At 54.2% G+C, this 17,725-nt stretch overlaps 1 long non-coding RNA gene across 1 annotated transcript; it reads right to left on the reverse strand.

Annotated features, from left to right (window-relative positions):
- Nucleotides 1–3,890: 3,890 nt before the first annotated feature.
- Nucleotides 3,891–8,677, reverse strand: LOC109558851 (uncharacterized). Its single transcript, XR_002180659.2, has 2 exons — nt 8,463–8,677; nt 3,891–4,274 (listed from the first exon to the last, which is right to left on the reverse strand). It is a non-coding gene; the product is annotated as an uncharacterized lncRNA (long non-coding RNA).
- Between the last annotated feature and the right edge of the window lie 9,048 nt (nt 8,678–17,725).

The raw sequence follows: 17,725 nt of genomic DNA on the forward strand, positions 1-17,725 counted from the left end.
GCTTCCTAGACCTGTCTCAGGACTGTGAGCCAAGGGTGAGGCCAAAGCTGGGTGGCCCCTCAGCTGCAGAACCGGGTACTGCTGTCCCCCTTGGGGAGAGCCGGCCTGCCCCCTCATCATCTTCCCTGCCTGGGAGCAACTGGACAAACACACCTGGGAGCCAGGGCTCCATGTCTTTGCACATTCTGTTCCCCCTGCTCATCATGCTCTTCCAGGCATTCTCCTCTCTACTCCAGATCCTTCCTTCCAGGCTTAAGTCACCGTCTCTGTGAGGCTGGACATGTGGCAGAAAAGGCACAGAGTCCACTGATGGGAAAGCTGAGCTGAAGGAAGGGGAAGTGATGCGTCCAGGATCATACCGTTGGAGGGGGAGAGCCAAGGTTCCAGCCCAGGCTCCGCTGCTCCTCCTAACACCCCTCAAGGCAGCACTGAAGACTTTCCCCAGTCCACCCCCACCAGCCACGCTGCCCACACACACGGCCACCTTGGAGCCTTTCCCCACCTGGTAACCCCAACCTGGAAAACCTGCCCTTCTCTCTTATCCACCTAGGCCTACTGACTTTTAATCAGCGGTCACCTGCCCAGCAGGCCCATCTTTAGCCTTTGGAGCACGCTGCCCACGTATCCACCTGGCCCTCCTCCCTGCCCAGATCCTCTTCATGTTCCAGGTTGACCCTCCTTCGGGAAGTTCCCTCCAACCAGCTGGACCAGTTCCCCCTCTGAGCTCGTTCCCGGACGCCATCCCCTTCCACCTGTGATTTCGTGCTTGGTGCTCTGCCTGCAGACTAGGGCTCTGTGAGTGGGCCAGGAGGTCTTGTTCATGTGCATCACACAACACCAAGCACAGCACTCGGTACAGACCAGGCATTCAGTATTTGCTGTCCCGGCATGGAATCCACCCATCTGGCTTTTCATTCAACAGATGTTTAACAAAATCAGGGAAAGGGCAGTGAGAAGATGGGGCAGGGGGCTCTGCCCTGTACAGGTCACGTCCTAGTGACAGATACACACATGTGTGACATCAGGGCAAGTGAGAACAGAGAAGCAACAGAGTGGGGAAAGGACAAGAGAGTGGGCAGAGGATGGGGGAGGGTCGTCAGGGAGATTCTCTCTGAGAAGGGGACATTGGATCAGATCTCTGAAGGAAGAGAGGGTGTGGTGTTAAGAACCAAAAGTAGATACTGGGGAGAAGGAACAGCAAGTGCAGAGGTCCTAAGGTGGGAATACACGTGGAAGAACAGCAAGGAGATCAGTAGTCATGTACAGATGTGAAAGCTGGACCAACAAGAAGGCTGAGTCCCGAAGGATTGATGCTTTCAAACTGTGGTGCTGGAGAAGACTCTTGAGAGTCCCCTGGACTGCAAGGAGATCAAACCAGTCCATCCTAAAGGAAATCAGTCCTGAATATTCGTTGGAAGGACTGATGCTGAAGCTGAAACTCCAATACTTTGGCCACCTCATGTGAAGAGCTGACTCATTGGAAAAGACCCTGATGCTGGGAAAGATTGAAGGTGGGAGAAAGGGGACGACAGAGGATGAGATGGCTGGATAGCATCACCGACTCAATGGACATGATTTTGAGCAAACTCCAGGAGATGGTGAAGGACAGGGAAGCCTGGCGTTCTGCATCCATGGGGTCGCAAAGAGTCAGACACGACTGAGCGACTGACAACAACAGTGAGCGTGATGAGGGGTGGCAGGAGCTGAGGTCAGCAAGGGACCAAGCAGGGGCCCCGGGGCAGGACTCTGCTTTGACCCTCAGTGAGCTGGGAGCCAGTGCTGGGTTCTGGGCAGAGGAGGGCAGGGTCTAAGTTCTAACAGGATCACTCCGGCTGCTTCATGGGGAATGGATTCCGGGGACGGAGGGGGAAGCAGGAGAGCCACGCGGAGGCTGCTGCCCTCACGTGGGTGGGCAGTGCAGGTGGAAAAGGGGTCGAACTGCTGGGATATTTTGAAAATACAACCAATGGTATTTGCTGATGGTGAATGAGAGTGGGGGTGGGGCGGAGAGAGCTCGAGATTATGAAAAAGAGCAGCATGAAAGACAATCCCAAGGTTTTTGGCCTGGGGAAGTGAGTAGAAAATGAGGGTGTCATTACCTGAGATGGGGAAGGTGGTGGGCATGAATTTCAAGAGCTCGGTTTGTGACCTGCTGAGTGAAGCTGAACCCTGGCCATCCACATGGAGATGTAGCGGGAAAAGGCGTCGGCCAGACGGGCCTGGAGTTGGGGAGAGAAGTCAGGCTGGGTGTGGGGAGCTGCTGTAGGAGTCCCTACGTCTTACACACAGTGAGGGCCTCAAGAGGGACCTGAGACTGGCCACAGCCCAGCTCCTGGCCTGTAGGAGAGGCGGACAAGGACCCCAGGGCACACGGGGCCCCCCAGCGTTCATCGGATGACAAGGCTGGAGGGTGAGCTGGGATCTCTTGGCCAAGGTGGTACACCTTGAGAGTCTCGGCAGGGGGAGGTGGGACAGGCATCCTGAGAAGGCAGGTGTTCTGGCTTTCGGGATGAGGTGGAAAACAGGAGGAGGAAGGCCCAGTGGAGCCAGCGGGGTGGGGGTTCAGTGAATGGTGCAGGAGCCCAACCCCTGGGGCTTAACTTAACCCCTGAAGCTTCCGTCTTTGCCTCTAAAACTGGAATGATAACCCTGCATGGGTTGGTGTGAGGATCAAATGAATTCATCCAGACAAAGTACACAGAATAAAGTGATGGAAGGGGCTGGAAAACGTGACCTACCCTTTAGTACTGAGTCCAGAGAAGACAGCGTGCTTCAGCTGAGAGGACAGCAAACAAGGGAAGGGAACAGCACAGGAGGCCCAAGTGTGAGGGACCTGTGGCCCAGAGAAGGGAGGAACTTTGTTCCCTTTGGGCAGTGGGGAGCCTTGGAGAATTCTGTGCCGAGAGGGGAGCGGGGCTGTATTCAGTCCTTGATTGTCCTCTACCTGTGCTCAGCCTGACACACCCCTCCCCATCCCAGGCCCCAGTCCTAGCCAGCACCCTGCCTGCTGGGCTCAGGGTACAACTCCTGTGAGAGCGAAGGCTTGGTGAGCACGTGCTACGTTGGTTCTTTCAGCTGCCCCAGGCATGAGGTCTGTCCTGCTATTATGGTGGTTTGACAGACGAGGAAACCAAGGCACAGAGAACATCACACAGATCAAGGTCATCACGCAGGTCGTGGCCGGCAGAGTGGACTCGACTCCAGAATCTCCCCCAGCCTCTCCCAGCTCTGAGAAGCGGCCGGGCATCATGGGCAGCGTCCAGCATCACGCTCCTTCCAGCAGGCAAGGTGGGGTCCTCATGCCCGCTCCCAGGGCTGCAAGGTCAAGGGCCCCACAGCTTGTCCACGGAGGAGCTGAGACTCCCGCCCTGGTCCGTGAGACCCACGTGCCCACTCTAGGGGCCTGGCAGGCACAGCTCCCGGAAGCCTGAGCTTCCTCTAACCAGAGCCTGCATTCGGGCGAGCTGCCTCAGTCAGGAGCTATTTCTGAGGTCCCTCGCTCCCCCTCGGGGGGGTGGGGAGGACGGTGGGCTCCCCCTGCCAGGCTGCTCTGGGGCTCATGTCACAGCCCCCTTTACTGTCTCTTCCCCTGCTTTATCCTTTCAAAGTGGTTCTTCATCCCGCGAACCGACCTAGCCCACCAGGTCCCAGCCCTTCCCTGCAGAGAGGAGGCTGAAAAGCAGGCTTAACTGCATCCACTTAACAGTTTCACAGCCAGAAAAACCAGCAGAGGGAAATACAATGTTTGCAGACCGGGTCAGGTCCAAGGTCACTCCATAAAAATGGATTCCTGGAAAAACATAAACCAGCAATTTACCCAGTGAATTTTATTGGCTTCCAAAAAAATAAAAAAGCTATCCCATTTGAATAACGAAGAGAGAGAAAACGTCTCCAGTTCCTCCTTTATTAGTGAATAAGGACACACAAAAACTCAACAGAGATGGAACGTGCGTTCCCAGGCAGTTTCAGGTCTGGTTTATTAGCCACTTTCATTCCATAAAAACCAGCATTTCTATTCAAATAGGATGATGTCCAAAAGGTCTGTTCGCTTTTGAAAAAAAAAAATGTATTGAATACAGGTTAAGTCTTAGTTCTATTTTTTGTTTTTTAAACAAAGCTCAGATCCTCCTGACTTTGCGCCTGTTACTACAGCCGGAGGGAAACTGATTACAGAATCCATCTGATATGTCGGATTTCTTTGTGGCATCCACTTCATCGCTCAGCAGCCAGCCATGATGTCATAAGCCCATCAGATTTCCGGTAGGGGGGAAACGCTGGGGAATTGGAAAGAATGGATGTTTCTTACCGTCAGGAAGGGGAGGGAAGGGGCTGGGTGTGTGTTTGGGAGGCGGTGGGGGGTGCACGGGGGACATGGGGACTGGAGGCAGCCTCAGTGTTTGTGATATTAAATGTCAGGCAGAAACCTGAAAAATCCAGCCACCCAGATGTTTTCGAAATATCCAGATGTCTGGCACCAAGCAGACCGCGTTCCCCTCCAGCCCCCTCCCGTCCCAAGAGGCGTTCGACATTTTGGCTCTGACCTCAGGTCTCCAGCAAGTGCCCACCCTCGGGTTTGGAATTTTTTTTCTAAATCTTTACACATGGATGACAGGCGTAACTAGGTCCAGATTTCTAAAAGCTGTTGAAGCAGTGATTTGAAAAGTTCAGTCCCTGGAATTAGCTTCCACGGAATACACTCTGCAAGCCAAAAAGGAGGGAAAAAAATCCCTCAGCCAACACACACACACAAACATATGTGACTCTGAAGCCATAGGAGTTAAAAACCCCAAACAAAACCGAGGAGTCTGAGAACCAAGGACTTTTGCCTGACACTGAGAAGCAACGAGCCCTCCCCCAGGAGCTCGCTTCTCCCAAATCAGAAAAACACCAAACAGCTTTGTTCTTCCTGACAAAAGCCCCTCGCTTCCAAGGAACAGACAGTTGCCAACAAAAGCACAGGGTAGAACTAATTTACACTCAGACTCGGGGCTTCAAGGAGTCATAAAGTGCAGAAATGGAAATGGCTTTGCCGAGGACTCTGCCTCCCCGCCACTGGCAATGGGGACCCCAGCGCCTGGGGGAGCCCTGCAGGCCACAGATGGAGCAGAGTCCCAGCTTCCAGTGGCCTGGCCACACGCCCACTGAGGCCACCTTCAAGGCTTGTGGCTAATTGCTCCTGAAAAAGAGCCAAGAACTGCAGGCCCCTGGGGTCCCAGCTCTGCGAGTTCACAGGGAGCCAGGAGAGGCAGCTGGGGAGGGGGACCCTCTCCAATTAGAACTGAGAGCCTGGATATCGAGGAACGGGGTGGTGAGGGCTGGGGGTTGGGGGGCGTCTGGCAGAAGGCAGGAGGAGTTGAGTGGGGGTTCAGGGCTGGAGGTGGGGGGCTCAGTGGCATCCTCTCCTAGGGCAACCCCTGAGCTTTTCAGATGCAGAAATCGAAGGCCAGGAGCAGCTGAGTGGCCCGCCCAAGGTCACCAAGCTCATTAAAGGGACAGCTAGTACTGGGGGAACGGAAAACACAGGCCTGGCACTGCATGGCTCTTCCCTGAACGTTATCTAACTTAATCCTCGCAACGCCCTGTGAGGGAAGGATTATCATTAACCTCAGTTTCCAGAGGAGCCAATGGAGGCACAGAGAGGTTAAGTAATTTGCCCAGGGTCACACAGCCCACTCATTAGCAGAACTTGGCAGTGAACCAGTGACTCCAAATCCAGTGCTCTTCCTGCTGGGTGGGGGAGGCAGTGAAGGGTTAATGGGGAACAGTGATCTGATTTAAATACATCTTTAAGATGCTGGTGATCCCCATAGAACAGAAGGGATTAAATCACTGCAAATTAATTTTTTAAAGTGACTCCAGTCAGGAGAGCTGGGGGGGTGGGTGGGGAGCCCGTTTTCATTCCATCCCTGCCGGAGCCTCAGTAAAACATGCAGACACTGTCTAGCTGTGCGTGGAGGCCACTCAGTCCCCTGAAGTGGGGAGGGTGGGGGTGGGGGTGCTAAAAGCTTTGTCAGGCATCTGTGAGAGCGGTAATCTCCACGGGAAAGCTGCCAGGCGCACAGGTCTGACGGAGCCCGGGAGGGAGAAATTCACTGAGGACAGAAACTATTAAAAATAAAAGTAAGAGTTGGCCCTCTCAGCCTGATTCCTCCTTTCCAGCCCGGAGTTTAACTGAACCGCAGATAACCTGGGTTGCTATCTGTGGCCCAGAGGCCTGACTCTGGGTCCTGTCTGTCCAAGATGTGAGGGAGGAGGGCAGGTAATGTGTCCCTGTAACCCGGCCTTCCGGGGAACCCTGCTGACCCCCGCCTTCTCCAGAGTGGGATTTGAAGGAAACCAAGCCTCCCAGAGCTGGGACACAAAAATGAGGCTTAGGCTGGTCTGAGCTCAGAGAAAAAGACACTCACCTGTCCCCAGGCCTCCCCCCCGCCCCACCCCAGAGTCCCTTCGCTTCCCGAGGGCCAGCCTTGGCACTTCAGCGGGCCATCCGTGCCAGGCCTCTCCCTGCCCTCTTCTTCACTGAGCCTGCTGGTTTCTTTCCATTTGTTTCTGTGGACAGCAAATGGGGTGTGGAGCCCAGGACCCAGGCCAGGGAAGGGGAAAGAAAAATTTCTGCCATCTGGGTGCCTGATCTGGCTAAGCAGCTCCTGTTTTTCTGGGAAAATTCTACTCATTCTTTATTCGATTTGCCTACAAACACCCTGAGACTCAGGTCCTGCCCTCCTGGCACTAACAACCGATGGGAGGAGTCAAACATTAACCCAGTAATGCCATAAAAATGTCCCTGGAGGGAGGGGTTCCCAGGCTATGAGAGTGGATCATAGGGGAAGTGTCGAGTCAGGGGAGATCAAGGAAGGCTTCTTGGAGGAGGTGACTGATGATGAGGCATTAACCCTTTGACTCACTGTCACCTCTGCAGAGGAGCCTTTCCTGATGGCCACTCTAGATTGCCTCCTGTCCCCATTCCTTTCCTGATTCTTGTTCACCATCTGTTTCCCTGCACTAGTCTGGAAGTCCCCAAGAGGTCAGAGGTCTGTCCTGTTCGCCACTGAGTTGCCTGTGCTTGGGACATAGTAGATGTTTAATGACTAGTTGTTGATCAAAAAAAAAAAAAGTAAACAACATGTGCAAAGGACCTGTGGTAGGCGGAATCACAGAGACTAGGAGGGTGTAGGAGTCAGAATGGCAGGGGGAAAGGCACAGAGAGTAGTGGGAGATGAGACAGAGCTACCCCTAAGAACAACCCTGGACCGACCGGCACCTCCTCCAGCCTCTGGGCCCCCTTCTACTCTTCCCTGGTGGCAGAGACTGAGGTTGGGTGTCTTCCTTCTCCTCTAGAGGAGTGTCACATGGATACCCTGCCCCACTTGATCTGCGCCAGACAGCGCTCCCCTGGGGTCAAGGCAGGTGAGCAATCACATCACCTGCCCAATACTCTGCCTCTCACCACTGCCTTCCTTCCTCCATTCATTCCCTTGCCTGAACCTATGGGGTCACCCGGAGCCCCCAAGAGGCAGTGGGAGGCAGATCCAGGGCCTCCCTACACCCCACCCCCAGGTTTCCTCTGCACCCCAGCACCAGCAGCCAGGCACCCTTTCTCCTCCCTGAGGCAGAAGTGGAAGGAGAGAAGGAGCAGGGCTCCGGGCTTGGACCAGACGGGTTTGTGTCCCCTCAGCGGATAACTAGCGCCTGTCTGGACACCAGGATGGTCTCTGCCCCTCAGATTCCTCCTAGGTGATATGCAGATGCCCCAAGCTCCAGGGGAGACAGAGCAAGTGTGCCCTAGAGGTTCGAAATCAATTTCTGGTTTTCCTCTAGGGCTCAGTTCGGTCACTCCTGACGCAGGGGTCCAGGGTTCCCCCGAGGGTGCCTCCGGCCAGGGGAAGCAGCTGAGACCCACGGCGGTGATGGAGGTGGAGCGGGGGTGGGGCGGGGGGTCCCCAAACGCGCGGACCCTCCCTCCGCGCCACCGGCGCCACACGCTCTGGCGAACTTTCTGCGTCTGCCACCCGCCCGCGTCTACACCTGCTCGTGCTTCCGCGGCGCGTGTCCACACGGCCTCACCTGCCCCCGGGTCGCTGGCTCAGTCATAGCCCGAGTCTCCAGTCTCACTCGCCACGAGTTAGGAGGACCGTCAACCCCAGTCCTAGGGATCAGTCTCTACGACCTCAGGATTTCGGGGTGCGGGGCGCCTCAGCCGGCTCCCCTGCGCTCGTCTACACCGCTTCAGCAGTCCCCCCAGGTCACTGGATACGTCTCAGCTCAGGGGGCCGCGTCCACCCCGCCTCGGAGACACCGCAGCTCTTGGGGCCGCGTCCACACTGCTCAAGGCGCACCAGACCCTCCAGAGAGCGGACCGGCACGCAGACCCCCGCGAAAGACAGCAGCTCAGCGTAGGAGGTGCGCCCGGATCTCCTCCTGGTGCCCTCCACGCCCAGACCAGCCGGCCGGGGGCGGCTTACCTTGCCCGCGCCCTCACGCTCCTGTCCAGGCGATACCGTCTCTTTCATACATTGTGCAATATTGTCGACGGTGAAAGAACATGTTATAAATCCTCTCCCGGTCACTTGGCAGTTCCCCACCCTCCCGCCTTTCTTCTTTTTTTCGGCGTTTAAGACAATACTCGGCCCCAGCAGCCGTCCGCTGGCCAGGGGACTCCGGGGCAGGCGCTGCTGGCCGCGGCGGGGCGGGCCTTGGGCGGGGTCTGGGCGGGGCCTGAGGGGGTGGGGCGGGGCACCCGGGCTCTGGCCACACTCCCCGGGGAAGCCTCTATCGGCGACTAGAGCTCCTGTTCCGGCTTCTGATTGGTCTGCCGGCCCGGCGATGCTGACGCCTGATTGGTTAAGGCGAAGAAGAGTAGAGAATTACAGGATCCATTCTTTGACTTTTTTTCCCCTGTAGCCGCCACTACTCTTTTGGGTCTTCCTGAGATCTGTAGCCTTTTCCTCACTGCTTCTGTACACTCTGTCGTTAACACTTAACTACCTCGAAGGTAATGCTCTTCTTTGTCCTTTTCTACCAAATAGGCCACTTGACGCGACGAACTGACTCACTGGAAAAGATCTTGCTGCTGGGAAAGATTGAAGGCAGGAGGAGAAGGGGACGACAGAGCATGAGGTGGTTGGATGGCATCACCGACTCGATGGACATGAGTTTGAGCAAGCTCCGGGAGTTGGCGATGGACAGGGAGGCCTGGCATGCTGCAGTCCATGGGGTCGCAAAGAGTCGGACTCGACTGAGCGACTGAACTGACCAAATCGGTAGCACCTTGAAGTCAGGACACCGGCTTTGTGATGCTCCCACTGTATCCCCAGGACCTGGTACTCGGGAGGTGCTCAAAACGTGTTTGTTGATTGAATTCATGGGAAATGTACATATAGGTTTCTAGAGCTATTTTTAAGGCTGGGAACATCCCTAGAAGAGGGTATTAATATTCTTCTAGAGTGGGAGGTAGAGCAGCATGGCGCAGTGGAAGCATGCTTGGGCCCATAACCCAGAGGTCGATGGATCGAAACCATCCTCTGCTAGCCCCTAGCTCGGGCTTCCCTTGTAGCTCAGTTGGTAAAGAATCTGCCTGCAAGGCAGGAGATCAGGGTTCGATCCCTGGTTCAAGAAGATCCCCTGGAGAAAAAAATGACAATGCTTTCCAGTATTCTTTCTTGGAGGATCCCACGGACAGAGGAACTTGGCAGACTACAGTCCATGGGGTTGCAAGAGTGGGACATGACTTAGCAACTAAACCACCAGAATGGGGAGACTGAGGCGCTGAGAAACGCTGTCACTTGGGATGTGCTTACATCTGTGGACTTCAGATCCCTATGCAGTGAACCCCTGTGAAGTGTCCAGGCCTCAGTTTCCCATCTGTCAAAAGAGAGTGTTGGGTTAGAGCCGAAGATGAGTTAGAAGATGAATTGTTTCTGTGAACAGATTATACAGTGCTGCTGTGCTTGGCAGTATGAATGAGACAGCCCTGCCTTCATGTTAAAATCCTGGTTACCTGCTGTCCCCTCTCCCTCCCTGACCACCCCTCCCCTCTAATCACAGGGGAAGTAAAAAGCACTCTGCTCAAACCAGGGGTACCTTGCAGGTACCTTGCCCACTTCTGAGGGTTTGGGGCCATGTAGGAGGATTTTCTTGGGGAGGGGTGCACAGGGGTTCTCATAAAGCAAACTGACTTGAGCATGCATGCTGTTCTGGGAGGAGGGAATTCTTGGGAACACCCTGTTTCCCAAGAGAGTCATTTTGATTTCGGGGTGGTCTCTGATATGGGGTGGGGAGAGGGCTTCCTCTGACAATGGAGGATGTAGGAGCTGCTCCTTGAGTTGGGTGTGCTAGAGTTAGAATTACCACGCGTGTGTGCTCAGTCGTGTCTGACTCTGTGACCCCACTGACTGTAGCCCACTAGGCTCCACTGTCCATGGGATTTCTCAGGCAAGAATACTGGAGTGGGTTGCCATTCCCTCCTCCAGGGGATCTTCCCGACCCAGGGATTGAACCCGCATCTCCTGTGTCTCCTGCATTGACAGGCAGATTCTTTACCACTGAGCCACCAGGGTGGGGGAGGGTTAATCGACCTGATAAAGGCTGAGACCCTCAGCAGCCAGGTTCAGGTTTGCAGAGGAGCCAGCTTGGCGGCACAGAGAGTTCTCCCTGAGTCTCTGTCTTCATATGGCTTTCTTGTACAGATGCCAGCCATTGGATTCAGGGCCTACTCTGATCCAGCATGACCTTATCTTAACGTCATCACATCCGCAAAGAACCTATTTCCAAATCAGGTTACAGTCACAGGTACTGGCGGTTAGGGTTTCAAACCTATTTTTTGAGGGGACACAATTCAACCTGCAAGGCCCAGTGAGGAAGGACCATTCTGGTCAGACGGGAACAGCAAGAGTAGGGACTCTGAGGCTGCCCAGGGTAGATTACCTTCCTAGCTACCCACTGCTCTTTTGGGGCTTATCTCTGGCTCATCTCAGTTCCTGATGTCTGGCAGCTGCCTAAACACAGCCAGGAGGGAACTGATCCCCTAAATATCAAGCCTTTCCTTCCAGCAGACCCTGCTCAGCCTAGGACCCTGAGGAGAGCCCAGCCTGCCTCCCCTTCTCCTGCCTGCTTGGTTCCCACCCCCATCCCCACCCGCATCCCACATGCAAGACGGACAAGGACAATAAAAGCTGTTTCCCAAGCAGGTGGTGATTAATCGCCAAGTTAATTAAAGAGGCAGTAATTACTCTTGGATTTCAGAGGAAGGAGTGATATCTTAGACAGGGGTGGGTGGTCAGCCTTCAGGTCTCCCTGAAGTGGTGGGGCTGGAAGATAGAATGTGAAAAGGCAGGAAGGAGAAACAAACAAATAAAACATTTTTAAAAACAAGTAACATTTAAAAGCTTCAGTCATAGCTGTATAGTTTTACTTGACAGAATCAAGTGGTGGGCTTTAGATTAAGCCTGTCTCAGTACTTTTCCATCTTTGAAATATTTCATTAACAACAACCCCCCAAAAAGGCAAGGGGAGGTTAAATATTTCCAAACTTCAGTTTGGGATTTATAAATGGCCTCACATACCCATGACCTCACTTCACACAATGGAGAGGACCTTAAAATTATGTGTAAATCGAACTCGGTCTGCCCACCCTGTGCATCTTAACGCCAGTGATGCTCTGTCTTCATTTCTGATTGATTTTTCCCTGGCAGAGGTGCAGAGTCCTTTGCTTTAAGTGTCAGGCGGTCTCTGTCAAGTAGTTAATGACCTATAGAGCACTTAAAACGTACTGGAGGAGATGCTGTTTGGAGGCACCCTGTGGCGTACCCTCTCCTATTGTCAGTAATCACCCCTCATTTATTTGCTCTTATTGGCTTGGAATTTGCTATCAAGTTTCCCCAAAGTGGAGCCCACCAGGAAAGGTCCCATTCCGCAGGGACCCAGATGAGTGCTGGGTTGGCATCCAGGGGCAGCAGGCGAGGAGGAGAAGAGTCAGTTTCTTGTGAGTCCTTCATCATGGGTGCCCTGGTCACCATCTTAGCACACCTTCTCGGATTGCTTCATTCCTCCTGCCGCTGTGGCCACCCCAGCCTTCCCCGTTTCTCCCCATCATCTGTCTTCAGCCTCAACCTGTCTCCTGACCCTTTGTGGCGGCTGCCTTTGGAACACCTCGCCCCTGGTGGCCACCTGGATTTCTCCCCGCATTGCTGCTCTACTCTTGTTCTGCCTGCGATGCAGGAGACCTGGGTTCGATCCCTGGGTCAGGAAGATCCCCTGAAGAAGGAAACGGCAACCCACTCCAGTACTCTTGCTTGGAGAATTCCATGGACAGAGGAGCCTGGCGGGCTACAGTCCATGGGGTCGCCCAGAGTCAGACACGACTGAGCGACTCACAGTTGCACTGTCACTGGTTCTGTTCACTGACACCAGCCTCTGTCCACTGGATGAGCGTATGGACATCAATCAACCAGTAGGTCACCAGGTCTCACTGACCCCCTCACCCCGCCACAGAGTGGCTCTCAAGTCTGGTTCCCTGTCCCAATCTGTATCTCCTTGGTCTCAGTCACAACCCCAAAGCTTTTACCCATCTCAGCAGCCTCCAAATGGAACAGGCCACCCTCCCCAAAGGCACTCAGTCGAACAAAGTCACCTAAAGAACAGTGTGGGGGATTTTGCCCTCCTGTTCCCCAATCTCTGTGGGCTCCTCAGGCTTCAGCCTGATACCCAAGGCCCTTCACAACCTGGGCCTGGCATCGTTTCTCCAGGCTCCTCTCAACGCTTCACCCTTCCTGCTATCTCACTCCTTCCGTCTTCAGACTTTGCTCATGATATTCTCTGCCTGGAGCACCCTCATCCTTCAAGGGCACCTCTTCCAGGAAGCCTTCCTTAGTTTGCTCAGAATCTCATAGCTCTTCCCGTAATGTGTTTTCCCTGGAGTTCCGCTGTCTGCCTGCCTTGTCACTTATTCAGGGACATTTACTGAGTGTCCACCAGGAGAAGAGTTGTTGGGAGCACCAGTTCTGTTATCAGACAGGCCCAAATTCAAATCTGGCTTTGCCCCTTGCCAGCTGTGTGACCTCGGATATTCACTGACCCTCTATGAGCCTCAGTTTCCTCCTCTGCCATGCCCTAGAGCTGGGGCCTGTCCTTGGGCAACTGGAGGATGATACCACCCTGGCAAGGTCAGTGCTGGGAGTGAGAGGAGAAGCTCAGGCTGGGGTGAGCAGAGAGGCTGTGGCTGCAGCAACCTCCAGGATCAAAGCCGTGAGGAGTCATCACAGGTAACACAGAGCAGGCGTGAGCACCTGACTGGGGGCTTGGGAGGCTGAACCGGCTCTTCCGGGAGGAAAAGGGCATCTGACTCCTACAGTTGCCATAACCAATTGCCCAAAATTTGGTGGCTCAAAGCAGTGTATACTTCTCCTCTTATACTCCTGGAATCCAGAAATCCAAAATCGTCTTCAGTAGGCTGAAACCAAGGCGTCCACAGGGCCATGCCCCTTTCAGAGGCTTTGAAGAGAATCTATTTTATTGCCCTTTCCAGCTTCTAGGGCTGCATTCCTTGGCTCACAGTGCCTACATCCATCTTTGAAGCCAAGAAGGTAACATCGCTAAATCTCTGTCTCTCCCTCCATCATCACATTGCCTTCCGCCTTCTGTCTGTAAGCTCCTTCTGCATCTCTCTTATAAAGACACTGGTGAGTGTAATAATCCAGGATAATCTCACCATTTGAAAATCCTTAATCACAAGCGCAAAGTCTTTGCTATGTTAGTATTCACGGATTCCAGGGATTCAGAAGTGGACATTTTAGGGGGACCCATTATTCAGCCTGCCATCCAAGGCAACTGAGCAAAGAGGTTGCGATCACAGGCTCTGAAGCTACTTCTGGGCGCTTGAACTCAGCGGCACCATGTGCCAGCTGTCTGGCTTTGGGCAAGTTGCTACAGCTCTCTGATGCTCAGTTTCCTCGTCTATAAAGTGGGAACAGTGCCTGAAAGAAAAGTGAAAGTGTTTGCCGCTCATTCGTGTCCAACTCTTTGTGACTCCATGGACTGCAGCCCTCCAGGCTCCTCTGTCCATGGGATTCTCCAAGCAAGAAGACTGGAGTGGGTTGCCATTCCCTTCTCCAGGGGATCTTCCCAGCCCAGGGATTGAACCTGGGTCTCCCACATTGCAGGCAGATTCTTTACCTTCTGAGCAACCAGGGAAGCCCAGTGCTTAGCTCCAGGCAAGAATTCAGTAGGTGTTTAAGGAACATCTATTGGGTTGAGGGAACTGCATGTGCCAGGGCCTGGAGGTTAAGAGAGACCCCAGAGGACTTCCCTGGTGGTCCAGTGGCTAAAACTCCATGCCCCCAATGCAGGGGGGCCCAGGTTCAATCCCTGATCAGGGAACAAGATCCCACACGCTGCAGCTAAAGATCCTGCATACCGCAACGAAGATCAAAGACCTGCATGCCGCGACTAAGACCTGATGCAGCCAAATAAACAAATAAATACTTTAAAGAAGAGAGAGAGAAAGACCCCAGAAGGACCCTACTACAGAAAGATGGGAAGACGAGCAGGAAAGTAGAGAAGGCAGGGCAGGCTGGGGCAGAGGGGAGGGTGGAGCCGGACCAGGTCCCAGGGAGGAGTGCATGAGCGTGTGTGCCTGCAGGGCAGTTTTAGGATGGAGCATCATAAAGCTCTCTTTAGTCTCCCACTCTGGGCTCGAACCCAGGGAGAAGGCAACAGCATCCTGAAGCACTGAGTCGTCAGGTATGAGCGCTGGCCGAGGGGCCAGACCAACCTGGGGTCAACTCCTCAGCCCCTGCAAGCTTCCTCACCTGATCCAGGGAGGCTGGGAAGGCCCACAGTACAGGCTGAGGTGGGGGAGCTCGGGGCTTGCTTTGCATCACCACAGTTACCAGTTTTATTTTTGGACCTGATCACTTGTCTCCAGAGTCTCCTTCCCCTGGGGACTCAACTGCACAGACTTGTCCTAACAGACCCGGGGAGCCAGAAGCAATCTTGCCCCGCCCCCCCCACCCCCCCCACACCACCCCCCACACACAAAGCAACCCCCTCCCATAGGAAGCAGGAGACTGTGGGGCTGCTGGAGCAAGTGGGGGACATTTGAGGCTGGATCCTGACTTGTTCCCAGGAAGCCAGAGTAGGGGGTCTTGAAAGGCCTGAGCCCCCAGAGCCTTTCTTACCCACCCAGACACTAAGAGGGTGGCTGTGAACCAACCCAGACACTAGTGTTCCCACCCTTCTCTCCCCACTGGGCTCAGTCCCTGCCCACTGCTTGGAAGGTCCTGGGCCCCACATGGTCAGAGCTGTCTGGCCTAGACTAGAGGCAACGGAGGAAAGGCATCGCTGAGCCGGCCGAGGCATCCCCTGGCGGTGATAGAGGCTTCTGGGATGAATTATCAGAACCACCCTACCAAGGCTCATGGCCCCTGCCGTGCGCTCCACAGGCCCGCATCAGCATCATTGATTGATTAGAGCTTCTGACAGCCTCCACGGCTGGGAGGTGGGGTGAGAGGCCACTGCTGGCCCATCTGATGTGTCCAGGCTTTGCCTCCAGCAGCCCAGCTCAGAGCTTGCCTCTTCCCATCAGACAAAAGGGGGCTGCCTTTCCAACAGTTGCACTTTCATCGCCCTGCCCTTCCTGGGTGTGGAGGCAGCTACCTGTCTTTCCCAGTTTTCACGTATGTAACATGGGTCACGAACTAATTACAGGTGCTGGAAATTGGAGGGAAAAAAATCATTCTCCCTTTTCCAGCAAGAACCAGCGCTAGGGCTTCCCTGGTGGCTCAGTGCATAAGAATCCACCTGCCCACGTGGGAGGCAGTTTCCGTCCCTGGTCTGGGAAGTTCCTACATGCTGCGGGGCAACTAACCCTGTGCTCCACAGGTCAGAAGCCACAAACTACGGAAGCCTACTGCTCCAGAGGCCACGCTCCCCAACAGGAGAATGAGAAGCTCGTGCACCACATCTGGAGAGCTGCCCCTGCTCCCTGCAACTAGAGACAAGCCTGCAGTGAAGACCCAGCACGGCCAAAAAAAATAAACAATTTTTTTTTTTTAAGAAGAGCCAGCTCTAAATCACCAGCAGAGGAAAATTTGCATTTATTCTTTAAACAAATTGCTCTTAGGCTCTTGAGTCAGACAGAAAGAGACAAGTAAAGTGAAAGTCGCTTAGTCGGGTCCGACTCTTTGCAACCCCATGGACTGTCCATGGAATTCTCTAGGCCAGAATACTGGAGTGGGTGGCCTTTCCCTTCTCCAGGGAATCTTCCCAACCCAGGGATTGAGCCCAGCAAGGGGTTTGCCATATTCAGGAAGCTCAAGCCTCCTGGGGATGTGTGTGAACCGATTCAATGCAAGGAGGTCAGAGCAGTCAGAGAGATGAAGAAACTGCTTGGTGGGGGAGGGAGTGTTCCGGAAGGCTTCCTGGAAGAGGTGGCATTTGAGCAGGAACTCCAGCTCAGGATCAGAGGTGGGGAGTTTGGCACTAGGGGTAGCAGCAGCTGTGATTGAAGCATGGAAAGGACTTGGGGTGACTTTGGGCCAGTGGGAGCTGGTCAGAAAGGAGGCTGATGGACTCTATGAGGACAGAACTGTCTCTTATTCCAGCCCCAGGACAGGGCCTGGCACATAGTCAGAGCTGGACAAATGTTGAAGGAATGAAGGAGTCATAAGAGCTGAGGGGTCAAGCCCCCCACCTGTGGACAGCGGAAGGCACTATGAGCTTTTTCCAGGTTGTAAGGCAGGGCTCCAACTTCATCCTTTCTCATGTGGATGTCCATTTCTCCCAGGACTGTTAATTGAAAAAGCTGTTCTTCCCATTGAATTATCTTAGCCTGTTTATTGAAATGAATTGACCATAAATGTTAAGTACTGCAGGGTTTTTGAGAGGGGAGGGACATGGTCAGATCTGTGTTATAGGAAGATCAGTTTGACGGCAGAGACCGGGATGGGCTGGAAAGAGGAGGGGTGGAGACTCTACAGGTGGGCTTGAGGGAGGGAGAGAGGGGGAACTGGGGAGAAAAGCAGTTCCCAGATCATCTGGGGTGGGGTGGGGGGACCTTGGTGGGGAGCCAGGTACAGAGATCTGCTGGAATGTAGCATACACGAGGGAATCAGGATGGGGGTGAGGGGATGATGGAGGAAAAAGCCTGGGCTCCTTATTCTCTCGAGATCCACAAAGTGCTAAAATTAAACCCTCTCCAGATATAGCCACTGTGAGTGAGTTTTCAGGTAACGAGAGGATTGGAAGTGAAAAACAATGCCAATTACAGCAGCATTACCCCAGATTATAAGGCTTCCAAGAAGTGGCTCATACCTCCAGGCAGGCTGTGCCTGGAAATTTCCAGGGGAGGTTTGGGATCCAAGCATGCAGGCCACCTGAAAACCACATTGGGTACCGGCTGCTGGACAGGCCTGGCCTCTCCCCATACTGACCTGCCTTCATTTCCCCAAGGAAATAGAGCACGGAGGAACAGAAGGACCCCCATATTCCCACAGTTCTGAGCAATATTCTTAAGAAAATTTGTCCCTTCATGGGCACCCCCTGCCCAGCCCTGGGGGCACAGAGTCCCTCACTGACTCTTTTCTGCTTCCCCCGCTGCCCACTCCCCTGCACAGAGCTGGAGCCAGCCCAGCACTGCCCTTCTGCATTAAGTGACCTTTAGCCAGGCAGCTGCTCTGAATCCTAGCTTCTGCTTCTGTAAAATAGGGAGACAAGCCCCCTCCCTTTGTGG

Source organism: Bos indicus, chromosome 5 (assembly GCF_029378745.1).
Source record: "Bos indicus isolate NIAB-ARS_2022 breed Sahiwal x Tharparkar chromosome 5, NIAB-ARS_B.indTharparkar_mat_pri_1.0, whole genome shotgun sequence".
Classification (NCBI taxonomy): Eukaryota; Metazoa; Chordata; class Mammalia; order Artiodactyla; family Bovidae; genus Bos; species Bos indicus.